This window comes from Tupaia chinensis, unplaced genomic scaffold, assembly GCF_000334495.1.
Source record: "Tupaia chinensis unplaced genomic scaffold, TupChi_1.0 Scaffold139935_1, whole genome shotgun sequence".
Lineage (NCBI taxonomy): Eukaryota > Metazoa > Chordata > Mammalia > Scandentia > Tupaiidae > Tupaia > Tupaia belangeri.
This window is the reverse complement of record NW_006199814.1, coordinates 1,650,313-1,667,831: the sequence shown is the minus strand read 5'-3', so window position 1 is coordinate 1,667,831 and position 17,519 is coordinate 1,650,313. Positions and strand designations below refer to the sequence as shown.

Below are 17,519 nucleotides of genomic sequence, written 5' to 3'. Positions count from 1 at the left end.
TGATTATTATTCATGGTAAGTAGTACTTCAGCAATGCTTCAGGAAACCTTCTCATAGTTAAGTCTTTGGCACACATCTAATTATTTACCTAGAATATCTATTTTTTAATATTTTATTTTTTATTTATGTTTTTAAATATTTTATTTTTATTTATATGTTTAAACATTTATTTATTTATTTATAATGATTTTTTAGGCTGCCAGGTCTGTAGAGGTCTTTTGCTATAAGGCATGTGTGCTCACCAGAAAGACAGAGAGATAGCGAGAGACAGAGAAACAGAAAGCAAGAAATCACCCCCAGTAGAGATGGCCACACTGTAATCCTTTCTCTTCTGTTCTCCTCTCGGGATCCTAGGCACGCACTCATATGGGATCCTGGGCACATCCCTTTTTTTCTGTCTTTTTTTTTTAAATATATTCTTAACAATAGAATTTCTTGGGACCAGGCAATGGTGCAGCAGTAGTACAACTGGACCACATGAGAGAGGTTCTGAGTTTGTGACCCAGGGCCTTCCTCTGAATGCTGGGTATGCACATGATCCTGGCTGAGTGGGAAGTGGCGTTACAACCCTGTTGGGGACACCTCTCTTTCTGTTTCTCTTTCTTTTTATCTCTGTTTCTATCTCTTTTTCTTAAATAATTGTTTATTTCATTTCATTTATTCATTCATTTATTTTAATTTGACCAGAGAGAAACAGAGAGAGAAAGTGAGAAAGCAAGCTACCAGGTCTAGGACTGGAACCACGGTCAGCCACATGGGAGTGTCCAGCGCCTTACCCACCACGCCACCTGCTGGTCCCCTCTCTGTTTCTACCTCGTGGAACAAATAAATGAATAAACCTACAAAGAAGTTGAATTTCTAATCCAAGGGTATAAAAATGTAGTTTAAAAAAATTTCCTTCTAGAAAGCATGTATATCATTTATAAACCTCTACCAGCAAATCACTGAGAATTTTCTAAATAATTTACTTCATCACGATTTAACCATTTTTTCTAACATAGGCAGATAACTGTTCTAAGGAATTTGTTAGGATCTTGTATCAGCTCTCCTACCAATTATTTATATGTGTTGAACTAAATGTATGTAACTTACCTATCCTTCAATCTATTTCAAGGATCAAAGGTCATAGACTATTACGTATTATAAGTTGTAAGACATAAGGCAATTCAAATACAAGTTAAGTATAAATCTTCTATATATGTGAAATTAATACTCACAGTGAATTTTATTCTGTCTTAAAAATATCATCTGCTAAATCTTTGTCCATAGATTAGATTATCACCTTGCTGGACTACCGTAGTAGCTTAGTTACTTAACAAAGAGATGCTCTCTTGCGGCGTGTGTGTGTCAACTCAAAATGAATGAAAGCTTTAGCTCAAATAGAGGTGAGAAAATGAAATTTAAATGAGGAAGTGGTAGAATATGCACTGGAATAGAAAAGGAGATAGGTACATTGGCTGTTTATTTTTATTTCTTTTGAAAACTGCTGTGTCTCTGCTCCTGGTTTGACACTGGGAGACTAGAAACTTTTCAACTGTGGTGAACAGAACTTCTGGCTCCCCTTGAGACAACAGAGCAGCAGCAGGCCAGGGTAAACCGCAGGAACCAATGGAAATACCTCATCCTATTTATACTGGATCATTTTTCACCATTTCTGACAGATGGACTCTTTGAAGAAGAATATTAATGACCACTGGGAGATGACACTAGCCATTTAGGGAAACACTCAATAAATAAGCAATTGATACTTTGCACAGAGATTTCCTACATGTATAAATGCTTGGAACCCAAACGAAGCTTTTCTTGAGGACTATGATCATTTTTTAAAGAAGATAATAAAACTTAATCTGTATAATTCCCGGATAAATAAAATAGCCCACTACCACGCCAGAATTGTTTTTTTGGTTTTTTTTTGGAGAGGTTTTGCTATAGGGCGTGTGGGCTCTCCATAAAGACAGGAGATAGAAAGTGAGAAATCACTCCCCAGGGGGGATGGCCATGCTGTAATCTCTTCTCCTTCATTCTCCTCTTGGGATTTTGGGCACGCACGCACACATGCCCAGTGTGAGTTTAAGTCACCAGGTCTGGGACTTGAACCACAATCGACCACATAGGAGTCCAGTGACATAGCCATTATGCCAACTGCTGGTCCCATCATAGTCTTTTTTAAGATCTCCGCTACTTTATATTTTTCCATGGATTCTGGAATTATATAACTTAGAAGTTTTCTGGTTTAAAAATACATGTTTTGGGGGGCAGCAAGTGGTGTGGTATTTAAGGTGCTGGACTTCCACATAGTAGACTATGGTTCAAGTCTCAGACCTACTGATTTACTTTCTAACTTTCCCTCTCTCTCTTTTTCTGCCTCTGGTGGGCACATGTGCCCTACAGCAGATTAAAATAATAATAATAAATACAATTTAAATATATTTTTAAAAATACTTGCTTTCTGGGACCAGCAGTTGGCATAATGGCTATGTTGCTGGACTCCCATGTAGCCGACTGCAGTTTGAGTCCTGGATCCAGTGGCTTAAACTCACACTGGGTATGTGTGAGTGCATGCGCAAGATCCTAAGAAGAGAATGGAGGAAAAGGGATTGCGGCGTGGCCATCCTCCCTGGGGGGTGATTTCTTGCTTTCTGTCTTCTCCGTCTTTCTGCTGAGTACACGCACCTTGTAAATGAAATCTTGGATCAAGAAGTCGTAGGTGGCATCTCCGTGGGTACTTCATCTCCGGCAGTACCGCTAAAGCCCCTCACTATCCATAGCAGCTACCAAAGACCTAGAAGTTACCTCTTGGGCACAGGCACAATCACTCCTGTGCTTAAGAGGCTCACTCAACACATATATGAACTAAGGAGAAGAAGGATAGCAAACACATGGGATCTTCAAAAAATTCATGGGAAATGTGTAATATAAAAAAAAAAAACCTATGCATGAGTTGCAAAAAAATTTGCACCAAAATAAACTCATACTTTAATTCCATTTTTCTGCAAACTTTTTGAAGTCCTTCTCTACTTGCAAAGATAATCTCTTTATTTTTTGAAATAAACACATCCTGCCTTATCTTACATTTTAACCTTCCCTAATTTTATGGCTATTAACATGAAACACTTAGGTATAGGCCTAAGATTATTCTGAGTAGAATAAAATTGGAGCTAGAATACAGTGTCTGTGTTACTAAAGCCTCTTGTACATGACACTATCACTGACAATCTGCTTTACAAATGAGTCACAGTTTTGCTCAATACTGATGACTGAAGGGATTCCCTTCTGGATACTTAAGAAGCCTCGTATTTTCTCTTATAAGTTGCCATTAGAACAAACAATCCAAATCTCCATTCAAAGGGGTTTTTCTTGAATCTTGTACATGATTCTTGCAGTCATCTGTAAAGAATAACAAGTTTTCCCCAAAGGAATAACTAGGATTATCCCTGCATACGTCAGGAGGAAATCCCCGAAAAAAATGTGCCTTCAACAGTGTGAAATATGTCAAAAATGTTAAGGGTGTAGGGTGTGTCCACTTTGCTGTTTTGGATACGGACAACACACACGCATTACACAAGGTTAAATGAACGATTCAGACTTTCATTGGGGAAAATGAGCTATTTTAAAGGATGTAAAGATAAAGTACTTGGTTCAAGGGGAATTCCAGTGAAGTAAATTTTGTGAAAACAAATGATGAGCTTAAATAAAAGCCCATGGTTAAATGCAATACAAAAAAAAAAAAAAGAAAGAAAGAAAGAGAGAAAAACAACAACTGTGGAACTGTGGAATTCTGGAGTATATCATAGCACAATTTCCATAAAATGAGGACTCTAGATAATTCTGATGATTCTAGTACATTCAGGTCTGGTCATTTAAAGACAGGGCATATTTAAAGACATGTTTGATGAGCATTTAAATGTCGTTTGAGGAATTAAGTTCTCAATGAAGATTAAGAAAATGTATAATTTGGCAGGATATTAACTAACAGAGAAGTATAAAGCAAAAACAAAAGAAAAGAAAACACAAGGAATCACCTAAGGTGGCCCACAGATGGATGTGAATAGGAATGATGACTGGAAAGTATGAAAGGAAAATTGAAGACTACACACGTAAAACGTTTCCTGACAGTCGAACCTTCTTCAGTCTCCAGGGAACCAATGGAAAATCCATCAGTTAGGTAAATAGTATTAGTCAGAATACTAACTGAGCTTTGTAGTTCCCCTTTTCAACTTTGCACTTTGGGAAAAAATGTGTGCTGCACCCAACAGCAAGTTCTTCAGATTTTGATGTATTTTATTTTTAAATTCCTCCTTCATTAACAGTCAGTGACAGCCCAGAGGAACTAGGATCACTACCGGTAACCAATGTGTAAATGAACAGTACTCAGTTCTAACTCCAGGTATAAGTGGTTATATTAATCCACTTTATTCTCCCAGAAAAGAAAGGATATTAATGGTTAATCAGTGGTTTCTAAATAATTTCTAAAATACCATTGAGGTTACAATTTCTATGGAAAAAGTCAAAATTCATATATGTAATTGTTTCAATTCTCTAGAATGTATGGGTGAAATACAGTGGTTTCACATTTTCATAATTAATATAGGAACTATGGTATCTAATTCATATATGTATATGTGTGTGTGTGTGTGTGTGTGTGTGTGTGTGTGTGTGTATAGATATATATATAAAATTAGAAAGTTTTGCTATAGGGCATGATGTGCTCACCAGAGACACAGAGACAAAAGGACAGAAAGTGAGAAATCACCTCCCAGGGGAGATGGCCATGCCTCAGTCTCCCTTCTCTATTCTCCTCTTGGGATTTGGGGCACATATATGCGCGTATACACCTAGCATGCGTTTTAAGCTGCCAGGTTCAGGACTTGAACCGCAGTCAACCATGTAGGAATCCAGCAAAGTAACTATTACACCATCTGCTGGTCCATCTAATTCAGGTATTAGAGGCTTAGATCTTTATAGGTGAAGTGATATTTTCTTCATGATTAAGAAAGTTCACTTTAAATGTGTTTGGGAATTAAATGATGTAACCAACTTTTTTTTATAAAGAATTATATTTAACTTTATTTATTTACTTATTTTCATTTGACCAGAGAAGGACACAGAGAGAGAGAGAAAAAGAGAGATTGAAAGTGAGAAAGCAAACTGCCATGTCTGAGACTCAAAGCACGGTTAGCCATGTGAGATTCCAGTGCTCTTAACCACCATGCCACCTGCCGGCCCCCCAACTGTTTATATTAATATCATCATTTTTCAAAGTCATCTCTCTTTAGCACAAATAAAACGTCAAGTTAATATTATTATTAACACTGATAATACAAATATGTTTTTATTGATTGATGTTTGCTCTAGAGTGTATATGCTTGCCAGATGGAGAAAGAAGTATGAAAGCACCCCTCAAGGGGCCAGCAGGTGGTGTGGTGAAGGCACTGGACTCACACATGGCCAACTGCAGTTCAAGTCCCAGACGGGGAGGCTTATATTCTCATTTCCTTTCTCTCTCTCTGGCCAAATTAAATACTACTACTAATAATAATAACAAATAAAATTAAACAAATAAAGAATTCTTCAAAAAAATGTTTAAAATCATACCTCAGAAGGGATGACCATGCTGCAATCCCTTCTGTTTCATTCTCTTATCAGAATTTTAGGCCATACACACACAAACACATGCCTGGCGATGTGGAATCCAGCCAGCCACCTTAACCACTACGCCACCAGCAGGCCCAACACTATGAGTATTAATAATCATCGATGGCTTGATATTAAATCTCTCTGCTTATTCTGTAGCCACAGCGGTCTCTGTCACAGATTACATAATTTCTACTGAGCAACACCTCATAAGGCTATGGTAAATGATTCCTTACCTCTGCTAACACTCATATGGGCCTGATAGAAGACATATGTCCCCAGTGCGTGACATTGTCATTCAAACTTCTTTCCCCTTGTATGGGCTGGAGCAGTAGTCTAACTACTTTCCATTAATATTTTCAGTGCTCTTTCTCCCCCTTGAAAAGAAGCAAAATACTTAAGGGACACAAAAATGGAGAACTATCTGTTGGTGGTAACATGCATGATAAGACCTTTAACTGGACTAAGATAGAGTGTATTCATGCTAGGAAAATTCACTTCACAAGCTGGAATGATATACGGTGGTTTAATAAATAAATAAATAAATAAACTAAAAGAAAAAAATGCCAATGCCTCGTGTAGATTTGGAGCTCCTACTAATGAAACCTTCACAATCTCTCCTTGAATAACTATTGTACATATCCAGTGTGGTTCAGCTGTCACATACATATTTATTTTTTTGATAAGTGAAGATTTTGTATATTATGCTTTCTTTCTTTATAAAAAGAAAGTTTATTGTGTATAATTAAAGTATACAACCTGATGTTATGACTTACATTGAGAAAGTAAAAAAAGATGACTATAGTTAGTAAATTAACATACTCCTTGCGTGCACTTTTCATTTACATGACAGTTACTTTCATGGCTAACATAATCTGAGGGAACAGAAGAGAAAAAGAGCTCCTCAGAATAATTTTTCCTTACTTCTCCTTTTCTTGTGAACATTCTTTATTTTCCCAGCCAAAATGATTTTCTGTATAAATTTTCTTGATATTTTATTCATCCCTCAGGACACGCAAGCCACTATTTATTCCCATACCAAATCTTTTTCTTTTCTCTTGCGGTTTGCAGCAAGCTGGTGGTCCCCTTCCTTGATCTCAAGGTGAATTTCCTTTCTTCTGTTTGTGGTACTAGACTTCATTCCTGCCTTTCTTGGTTTCCTTTTTCTCCTGGGAGTGGATGAAGCATTGTGACAAGCATATGAACATACACACACACACACACACACACACACAGAACATGGTGCCTATGAATGAGAGAGGGAGGGAAGAAACAGGCCAAGTTCTACAATCCTAGTCTCCTGCTTAGGATAGAGAGCTTACATTTCAGTTTCCAGTCTTTACCCCTCCTCCTTCCATCACACAGGATGATAGAGTGACCTTAGCAAACATGAGTGCCCATTTGCCAAGAACCCCCTGGGGAGAGACTGTGCTGGCTTATGGAATGCAGGGTAAGTGACCTGAAGCAAAATAAGTCTCATCTCACTGTGAATTAGAGTGTTGTGATGTGAAAGAATAGACTAGAAATTGCTTATCTGACAGGTATATTGGGAAGGTCATGATGCATTTTTACATAGAAAAGTATGCCATGACTTTCCCGATGACCGAATAGGATGCATAGGGCGGGCTCTGTGGCCTGGCGGTTTAAGAAGCCAAAACCCGCCGGCCAACCCCATGGTGCAAGTCCCAGACCCAGCAGCTTGAGATACACATTGAGAGCATGTGTGTTCATAGCCAAACCCTCTACTAGATGGAGAAATGGAGCAGAGAGGATTGTCATGACCATTCCCGTGGAGAAGGGGAGGTCCTTTCTCCCTCTCCTTTTCTCTCTCTCTCTCTCTCTCTCTCTCTCTGTCTGTCTCTAGTGAGCATAGATGCCCTCTGGCAATTTTTTTTTAAAGGATCTATAAGAAAGTAAAACTGGTGAACAAGGGTTTAAGAAAATGGGGCATTGGGACCAGCAAATGGTGTAATGGTTATATTGCTGGACTCCCAGGTAGTCGACCATGGTTTGAGTCCCAGACCTGGGGCTTAAACCTCACGCCAGGCCCATGTGTGCACATAACTAAAATCCCAAGAGGAGAATGGAGGAGAAGGAATTGTGGCATGGCCATACCCTCAAGGGGTGATTTTTCACTTACTGTCCCTCTATCTCTCTGTTCTCGGCAAGTGCAAGCACCCTATAGCAAAAAATCTCTAAAGAGAGAGAGAAATAGAAAGAAAAAAGAGAATGGAGCATTACCTTTGTTAAATAACAAAAGTTGTAAAGGTAAGCAGCTGGTAGCATATGTTCAGTGGTTCTGCGATGTGACAACTGTAGTCTGATCCTCTCTTCCTTTCCCTTATGGTCAGAAGGTAGCTGTCACAGCTATGGAGCACATGACCTCTTAGAGCAGAAAGATGAGGGGGCCGAAGGAAGGCTTTGGTATACATCGGCTTACCTCTCAGTAGCCACACAATCACCTTCAATTCCAAAGGACATTGATAAAAATAAGTACTGTGTTGTGGGAAAATAAGTATTATGTTAGAAAAGTCATGATCATTTTTTTTTCTATGTAAAATGTATCATGACTTCTGACAACCCAATATTTCACTTTTTCAGACTCTGGGGTTGGTAAAGAAGAAAAGGTTGAGATTACATGCTAGGAGACTCAAGCAACACCATCTGCCACAAAAGGGATCTCCAACTCAAATTTACTCATTTACTTTTCTTTTTACTAGAATACCTAGGAAGGATGTCATACTTGTTGACTACCATGCATCTGATCAGCCTTCCAAATTCTAATATCATTGTCCACTTCTAAGCCAGAGGGTTCTTTTCTGCTTCATAGAATTTAGGCCTGATGTATGTTTTACCTTTAGATGGCTATTTAATCTTTAGATGATTCAGCCACCATACTTCCTACACTCCAGCTGTTACAGAGATTTTATATACATATACATATACATATACACACACACATATGTATACACATGTCTGTATGTATTCAGAATCCAAATGTTTGGTTGTAGACAAGAAAACTGAAAGAAAGAAAGAAAAAGAAATAAAGAAGTAAAAATTTCCCTCTTAAATCATCATGTTCATTCTTTCAATAGATTTTGTTCAGCATAGACAAACGACACTAATTACATCCTCAGGCTCATTTTTTTTTTTCCCTTCTGTAATTTCAGATGGTGCCTGCAAGCCTGAATATTCAGTTAAAAATTCTATTTGTCCTTGGGGTTTCCTCTTGCCTAAATTCTTCCTCTAGATCTGACTCTACCCACCCAGTCTTTGAATTTTCTCACAGAACTCTTTGCGTCCCTAGTTATTCACTGCTTGCTCTCTCTCTCCAAGAAAGGGCTTCCTCCTTTGGCCGCTGCGTAATCTTTCTCGGGACCACACAATGCGCCTTTTTGTGTAATGATGGTGGACAGATGTGATTTTTTTCCAATGGGTTCTATTTTGCTTGCTTATTTATGTATTCCTCAGACTACAGGCTTTAGTCTGGAACAAAATAAATCAGAACATTCATTTCTTCTCACTTACACTGAGGTGGATTTTTATCAATTTAAAATGATTTGTTAATTATACAAAGTTCTTAAATCCCTTCATTGAAAACCTAGACTATGCTAAGGAAGATTTAAAAAAAAATACAGAGTGCTTTTTAAAAAGGTTTTTGAAAGCAACGTTGCAGTACTATTTCATGATTGCTTATTTTTTCACAGAGCAGTGTCCATAATACTTATGCAACATGAGCAGAAATAAATGTCCACAACCTGTGCACCTAATATTTTTAAATATATCTCTCTCCCTAGAAATGGCAATTTTACATAACCGAGAATATTAGATCCATAAGTGAGCGTAGGACTTACCTAGCATTAACCCTTGTTTTACAGATAAGAATACAGAAGCCACAGAAGCTGAATAGCCCACTCGTTCACAGTTAGTGAATAGCAAAATTAGGACTGTAAACCAGGTTCCTAATCTAATTCAGGGTTCCTTTCACAATCACATGCTGTAACTGGGTCTGGTTCGTATGGTGAGGCCCAAACAACAGAAGTGAGCATTTTGCAGGGCCATACCAGGAACTACGTATCGGTAGTGGGCAAGGAACAGAAGGAGGGAGTAGAGATGAGACCAGAAAGTGGATCTGCTACACTTGGGATGATGAGATGTGCATATCCATTCTCCACATTCACTAACCTGGGATGACGAGATGTGCGTATTCATTCTCCACATTCACTAACTTGGATAAGGCAAGAGTGGCAAGGTAAAGGCTGCAGCTCCCAAAGGACAGATCTTCCTCTCAAGGGCAGATCTCCCACAACACTAAGAAGGTAGACAAGAATTTCCCGGGAGAGTTACTTATAGTTAGGATATTGTTCCACTCATTGCATTTCCTGGGACAGTTACTTGTAATTAGCACATTGTTTCACTCATTGACTGTTTAAAAGCACATTGATCAATTTACCTTCAGGTAATTTTAATGAAAAAGTATGGTGAGGGCTAAACGGTGACACAGCAGTAAAATACAATGCTCAGCAAGGCTGACCCACTTGGGAAGGCTCTAGGTCCATGTTTGGAGGCCTCCCTGAGTATATGATGGGCCTGCCTGCCCACAACACAGGGCTGGCTGAGGCTAGGGATGAATCAAGGCATTGGGACCCTGTTGGAGTGTGGTCTCTCTGTTTTCTCTCTTTCTCACTGTCTCTCTTCATTATGAAATGAATAAGCAGTTTTTATTTTTTTCAAAGTATGGTGGGATGAATTGGTAGTGAAGAAAATATCCCTAAGCAGCTTGAGCTGAAAAGCATCTTCAGAGGATTTAAGCTAGCAACATAGCTAATATCCCCTTTAGAAGCATGCTTATTCCAAAATAAAATTCTTTCTTAACTTCGTCTACTTCTTTTATTTTCTACTTTCTTATTCACTCACCCACACAGTCATTAGGTTTATATGCTAAACAACTTAATCATTGGCAATAATAACAATGAGTTGACTTTTTTGTGTATGATGGAGGCTTGAAGAGTATGAAATCCTTCTGAAGTGTTTGTAAATGCCCATTTTGCCTATTTGACATAAGTTATTATGTCTGTGTGCAGAGAAAGCAATTCCAATGTCTCATTATAGAAAAGAAATTAGTCTTACTTTCTTAAATTTTAAATCAATAAATGAAACACTCCTGAAAGAGTTGACCATGAAAGGATAGGATGCATTTAAGGCATAGCAGCTCAGCAAGGCCACATTTACCTTGAACCATGTGTCAATTTATGTAAAATCTATTTACAAATAGTACAATACTCAAATAAATCACAAAGTTAAAATAGTAACATTAACTCATACTGTTTTGTCTTGTTTTAGTTTGCTATAGAGCATGTACACTTGCCAGAGAAAGAGAGAAAGTGAGAAACATCCCCCACAAATGGCCACTCCACAATCCCTTCTCCTTCATTCTCCTCTCAGAATTTTGGGCACACACACAAATGTGCCCCACATGCTTCTGAAGCTACCAGACTGAGACTCGAATTGTGTAGTCAACCACTGGGATCCAATGACTTAACCTCCACGCTAACTGCTGACACCAACTAATACTTTCTTTTTATACTTCAGATCAATTTCCTTGCCATCTTAGGTCAAGAGAGCTTATCTGTTATGAATAGTATTATTTATGTATTATTAATCAATTAATTGTACAGTCACAGGGCTTGGCTTTCTTGTCTATCTGCCTAACTCCATTTTTACTCTTGGTGAGAAATAGGTTAAAGAGAAAGAGACTTTGTCTGCATAATATATGCACAAATGAAGACATAAACCATGTGAAATATGGTGAGTATCATCCTCAAAAGTAGTACCCAGGCTTGGATCACTCCCCTTTACCCTTCTCCTAGTTCCTGGGTATCTCTTAGGGGAGGAAAATGATGTTCTGCAGGTCTGCATATCCCTACAGAGCATCTTAACACTCCATGAGCTTCAGGGTGACATGTATAAAAAACAGATCTTTCTCTTATAAACACTGTTGTCTTGTTGCATAATTTAAAATTGTTATTACCTTTTTCTAATATGTTTATAGTCTATTCTACTAGATGTTGGTAGAAAAGAAAAAAATCATGTCTTACTGTAGAGTTCAGTTCTATAATTACCTTATATATAATTTAACCGAACAAATTCAACTATATACAGAATTACAAATATAATCCATAGTTATTGTTGGTTATTGTTTTCAACAAAACAATAGCGTGCCCTAAATAAAGACTATTAATATACCTCAAGCCACAAGCTGTGTGAAGCCAAATAACTATTTTTTATACATTCCCCAACTGATTCAATTGCCCAATCCATTCCTGTTTCTTTTCCCAAAACCACTTTCTCTATAGCCTAGAACTGTAAGATTACCTGACTTATCATTCCCAGGGATTTGGACAGAGTGCCAGTAGGAAGACTATCACCCCTGGAAGTAAATATCTATGTTAAAGAACTTCCCCCAAAGCAGATATGGCTGATAAGCTCACAGAAAAAAATAATGGCAAAGAAAAAAGAATTCAAAATAGCATAACTCACCCTGTGCCTGGTACCTCATAGGTACTCATGAAAAGAAAATACTCTCTTTAAACAAGAGAGCTAACCTGACCTGTCCACATTTAGCTATGACATAGGCAGACAAGAAGCGTATTATCAACAGAGAACAAATAATGTTGCCCAAAATGATACCCAAAGAGGGAAAGCTCTAGAGGGTATTGTGAGATTTTCCAAAATAAAATCTCAAATTAAATTAACCTAATCATTTTAAACAGTAGTTAAAAGGGAGGGGGGGGCAAAGGAAGGGAAAGTGTTGAGAGGGAAAAAGTAAAAAATCAAGCAAAAATAGTGTCCTCTGGGGAAAAGATTAGAACACCCATCAAAATATATTTTATTTTATAATAGAAGAGAAGATGATAAACATGTTCCATAATTGTTCACTATCATTCCATTATAGAGAAGTTAGTCAGCTTTTGGTTTATTTGCCAGGATATTCTAATCAAGGTTATTAATAGGGCCAGCACATTGGGGCAATAGTAAGCTGATGCCACATGGCAACCAAGGTTAAAATCCTTGGTCCTGTCAGCCAGGACATGCTAGGCACACACATGAGTGCCCAACATCCCACCAGGTGGACTGGAAGAAGAACATCATAGCATGACCAGACCCTGGGAAGGGTGCTCCTCTCTCTCTCTCTCTCTCTTTTTCTCTCTTGGTGCTCCTCTCTTGCTCTCTCTTTCTTGGTGCTTTTCTCTCTCTCTCTTTCTCACTCTCACTGGCATTGGCATCAAGGCATTGGGATCCTGTTGGGGGTGCTGTCTCTCTGCTTTTCTCACCCTACCATGAATAAAGGGGAAAAAATTCAAATGATTATTAGCACATGTTTTAATGCCTAAAACCTAAGAACTGATGTTATGCCAGAGAAATCAGGGTGTAGACAAAAGAAATGCAAGGAATTCAACCTCACCTTTTAAAGTTTTCATGAGAAACAATTTCATGAAGAAAACACTTGTATTAACATAAGAAGTTTATTTTAATTCAAGAGTGTGTGGGTAGTAGATCAAGCAATAAAAGGTAGCTAAGCACAGAATACAGGAGGAAACACCATAAATTCAAAAGAAGTTCAGGCACCGACTATGAGCTGACCTGTGGACCTAGCTGCTCTATTTTCTGTCAGATTCTACTCGGGCTCCCACTAAGTGAATATTGAGGATAGAATTACGGACTTAAAAAGAGTTAACCGCTTTTCAAATGCCCTTCTTTCTCCACCTCAGAATACGAATTATCACCACCCATCTCCTGCCTCCCCAAAAGTTTTTGTCAGTTTTAAGTACTGCTTTGGCGGCACAAATAATAGTGTCTTCAGTATTTTTTTCTTAGATCGCTTATTTACTTGGACAGAGTGTTAGATAGTCTCTTTATTATTTTTCACATCGTGGCTCTCCACTGTGTCTATTTTTCTGGTTTTACACCAGTGTTGTGGTATTATTTCTCCAAACAAAGGAAATGTGCCAAAGTCTAATTTGGACAGTGGTCTCTGCTAACCTCCTTCTTCGGCCCCTACCATTTCAGACTGTTCAGTTCTATTTTTTTTTACAAGGGAGTGGGAACTGGCCATGGATTTGGGGTAGCAGCTGACATTTTGGGTATTATGCCTGGCACTGTGCTGTTTTTTAATGCATTATCTTTTTTTTTTTCTTTTCTTTTGGTGAAACAATTCTGTGAGATATAAGCCACTATGACCCCCATTTTTAAGATGAGGAAACTGAAGCTTGGAGAGATGCATTCAACAGTGGATCATAGAGTGGGGATAGGAGCTCAAAGAGGCTAATTCTAAAAGCACGCCCTTTTAACCACTTCGATGTCGCTATAGTCTTTTAAGAAAATCTGTCTGAGTTGCCTTTGAAAACTGAGAAGAAAAAGAAATTATGAGCAGAGGACATATTTCCTCATTTGGCCATCCTCTCCCTACAATCCACTTGGAAAAGTTTCTTACTTATAATTTTATTAAAAAGTGTCTAATATACCAGCATCAATGCACTTTTCTTTTCTTTCTTTTTCTTTTTTTTTTTAGAGACAGAGATTTTTACTGAAGGGTGCATGTGCCAGAAAGACAGAGTGAGAGACAGAGAGACAGAAAGCGAGAAATCACCACCTGAGGGGATGGCCAGACCACAAATTCCTCCTCCTCCATTCTCCTCTCAGGATTTTGGGGCACCTACACACATGCCCAGTGTGAGTTTTAAGCCACCGGGTCTGGGACTCAAACTGCAGTCAATAAACTTGGAGTTTACCAATGTAATTATTATGCCATCTGCTGGTCCCAATGCACTTTTCTTAAATTCATTACAACACCTAGGAAAATATCCCTTTTTTTTTTTAGAGGTTTTTGCTATAGGGTGCGTGCACTCGCCAGACAGAGAGAGAGAGACAGAGAGATAGAAAGCGAGAAATCACCCCCCAGAGGGGATGGCCACGCCGCAATCCCTTCTCCTCCATTCTGCTCTCAAGATCTTGGGCATGCACGCACATGTGCCTGGCATGCGTTCAAGCCACCAGGTCTGGGATGCGAACCACAGTCCACTACGTGGGAGTCCAGCGACATAGCCATATGCTAACTGCTGGTCCCTTGGAAAATATCCCATTTTTAAAAAACAATTGTTATTAAAGACAACATTCATCTCGAAAAGTAATTTCTTTTTATGTCAATCAAGGTTGCAAGTTACCATACTGGGTTTTTTGAGGTAGCTATTAGATAGGAACCAGATAGGTGTGGTTTTCTTTTTTTTCTATAGTTTCTTATAGTTTTTTATAGTTTTTTTATAGATTTTTTTTATAGTTTCATTGGGGTAAAATTGGCATATGGCAAATTATCCTTACCATATAGTTTCATTGGGGTAAAATTGGCATATGGAAAAATATCCTTACTGTGTATAACTTGAAACATTTTGGCAATTGTATATATCTGTGAAACTATCACCCAAACTAAACAATAAACATTTCTATACTTTTTTTTTTCCTTCCAAAAGTATATATATGTGTGTGTACATATGTGTTATATATGTATATGTAGTATATATATAATGTCTACATATGTATATATTACATATAATTTTAGTTCTTACACTTAGATCTTTGATCCATCTTGAGTGATTTTTTTATATAGTATAGAACTCAGCTTCTTTTTTTTACTTGATACATTTAATCACTGTGCATCACTTTGCTTGTAAGTTGAATTTACCTAACATGTCAGCTTTCTTCTTAACAGGTAGATAGCCAGTGTACCATATCCACTTGTTCAATATAAAAAGTATTTCTCATTTTAGTAATTTTAAAGGAATAAAGTGAAAGATTGGTAATTTACTAGAATGGCAAAAGTGAGGATATTTTTCTTGGTAGCAGGAAACTTCATGGCACCCATAACAAACGATTGCCTTATTAAGGAAAAGGGTGCATCCATTTCATAGCTAAAACAAGAGATTTGGTTCTTAGTGTTTTATAAAATAGTCCTTAGCTTTCTAATTGTTATTTTTATAGTTTTTTTAAGTTTATTTATTTCTTCTGTGAGTGAGAGACAGATATCACCCCCAACAGTGTCCTGATGTTGTGATCCATACCCATTTTCAGCTGGTTCCAGATCATGGAACGCGTGTGCCTGGTATGCTGAGGGAGAGCCAACGTGGAACCTTCCCATGTGGGCGATCCTTGGAGAGCTCCGTGTCTTATTGCCGCAGCACCCTTTTAGCCCCCGTTACAGACTTTATGGTTGCCTTTTGGACAACTTTGTAGCACAGTTTTGAGAAAATATATTAATTTCTATTTAGCATTTTAAAACTAGTTTTACTGAAATCTCTAAGATTAAAAAAAAAAAAACAAAACAAAACAAAAAAACACTGGGACCAGAAGGTGGCATGGTGGTCAAGACACTGGGCTCCCATATCAGACCCACCAAGGTTTGAGTACCAGACCTGGCATCCTAAAAATCGCTCTGGGCGCATGTGCAAGCTTGCCCAGAATCCCAAGAGGAGAACATAGGAGAGGGGATTGCGGTGTGGCCATACCCCCAGGGTGGGGAGTGGGGTGAGGGTGAAAAAGTGAAAAAGGTGGGAGTAGGGGGTGAGGAGGTGATCTCTCACTTTCCCTCTTCCTGTCCTTGTTTGTCTCCAGGAGCAGAGCTACAGCAAAAACCTTAATTAAAAGAAAAAAAAAAAAAAAGAACCCTGCTGTGTTTTATTTCTCTCTAAAATGGATGTGAGAAATGTAACTTGTACAACAGTATTATTTATCCTGGTTTAATGTCGCATCAATTTCATGTTGTGCTTAATAAAAGCTTCTTTCTTCTCCATTTCCTCTTCCTGCTCTGGCTGGCCACCGGCTTCTTGATTCTGTGGTTCAGTCCGGCAGGTGTCCTGGCACAGAGGACACTGGCCCTGATGCGGAGGAGTCGCGTTCTGACTGGGGGCTCTGAGAACATCGGAAAATCTGCGGCAGCTTTAAATCCTTCAACAGCTACTTCGATTCCTTTCTGGAGCTGCTGTGCCTCTGCCTTTTAGTTTGTTTTGTAACACTGGGGTTGTGCACGATGTTTCTCTTCCCTCTTTAAAGCAGCAGTTCTCAGAATGGCCCTCATTTCTATACTTTTAAAAGTTTATCGGCGCTGGCAGGTGGCATGGTGGTTGAGGGTGCTGGACTCCCACATGGCTGCCCACAGTTCAAGTCCCAGACCTGGCAGCTTGCTTTCTCACTCTCTCTCCCTCTTTCTCTCTCTTCTCTCTCTCTCTCTCTCTCATTCTGTCCCTTCTGTCCCCTCTCTGGTCAAATAAAATAAATAAATAAATGGATAAATAAAGTTGAATAAAATAATTCTTAAAAAAAAACAAGTTTATCTTTTGGTGTTCTCACCCCCAATTCCCATCCTCTCCCCAAGCAACCACCAATGGGACTTTCTAATATTGCATATTAGTTTTTATTTCATAGATGTTTTTATGAATTAAATCATGTAGTATGAACTCTTCTCCATCTGGCTTCTTTCACTCAGCATAATTATTTAAGATTCATCCACATTTTAGCATATATCAATAGTTTGTTTTTATTGTTATCTTCTGTTCCATTGTAGGGTACACCACAGTTGTTGGTTTTGTTTTTTTCTTGCCATTTAATGAACATTTGGGTTGTTTACAGTTTTTAACGTTTGCAAGTAAAGCTTCTATGAATATTAGTTTGCAAGTGTCTGGTCCATTTCATTCTGGTATATCTAAGAGTATACCAACAGAATCAAGTGATAAATTTATGTTTATCCATTTTTTTCCTTTTTAAGAATTACTTAACTTTATCATGATTATTATTATTATTACTAATTATTTTAATTTGTTATAGGTTAGGTACAT

The 17,519-nt window shown here is 38.2% G+C and overlaps 1 long non-coding RNA gene across 1 annotated transcript; it reads right to left on the bottom strand.

Annotated features, from left to right (window-relative positions):
• Positions 1-6,644: 6,644 nt before the first annotated feature.
• LOC102487374 (uncharacterized) lies at positions 6,645-9,933 on the bottom strand. Its single transcript, XR_336570.1, has 3 exons — positions 9,820-9,933; positions 7,876-8,096; positions 6,645-6,803 (listed from the first exon to the last, which is right to left on the bottom strand). It is a non-coding gene; the product is annotated as an uncharacterized LOC102487374 (long non-coding RNA).
• Between the last annotated feature and the right edge of the window lie 7,586 nt (positions 9,934-17,519).